Here is a 355-nt window from a genome sequence, read left to right as displayed (position 1 = left end):
AGGATGGCGTGTGGTGTCACTTTGATACGTGGCTTTAATTCATTATTCATTCTTAATTTTGTTTTTTTTTCTGTTTAGTTGCTATTTTTAGAAATTGATTTAACCTCGCAGTGGCGGGTAGCGTAATTTTATGTCCATTTTATGCACTTCAGATGAATGGAGATTGGAGTCGTTTTTGATATTTCATTTTGTTTAGTTCATATTTTGAGAAATAATAACTTTGATATATGGGAGGATGACGTAAAAAAAGGGAAAAAAAAGACATATTGGAGACCTTAAGAGGGGAAGGACAAGGACAGAGACGCTCTGGTAAGGATCAGCTTGAACGTCGGTGACGCCTCTGCGGGTGTCTCCA

Source organism: Penaeus monodon, chromosome 32 (assembly GCF_015228065.2).
Source record: "Penaeus monodon isolate SGIC_2016 chromosome 32, NSTDA_Pmon_1, whole genome shotgun sequence".
Classification (NCBI taxonomy): domain Eukaryota; kingdom Metazoa; phylum Arthropoda; class Malacostraca; order Decapoda; family Penaeidae; genus Penaeus; species Penaeus monodon.
Note: the sequence above shows the minus strand (reverse complement) of the source record.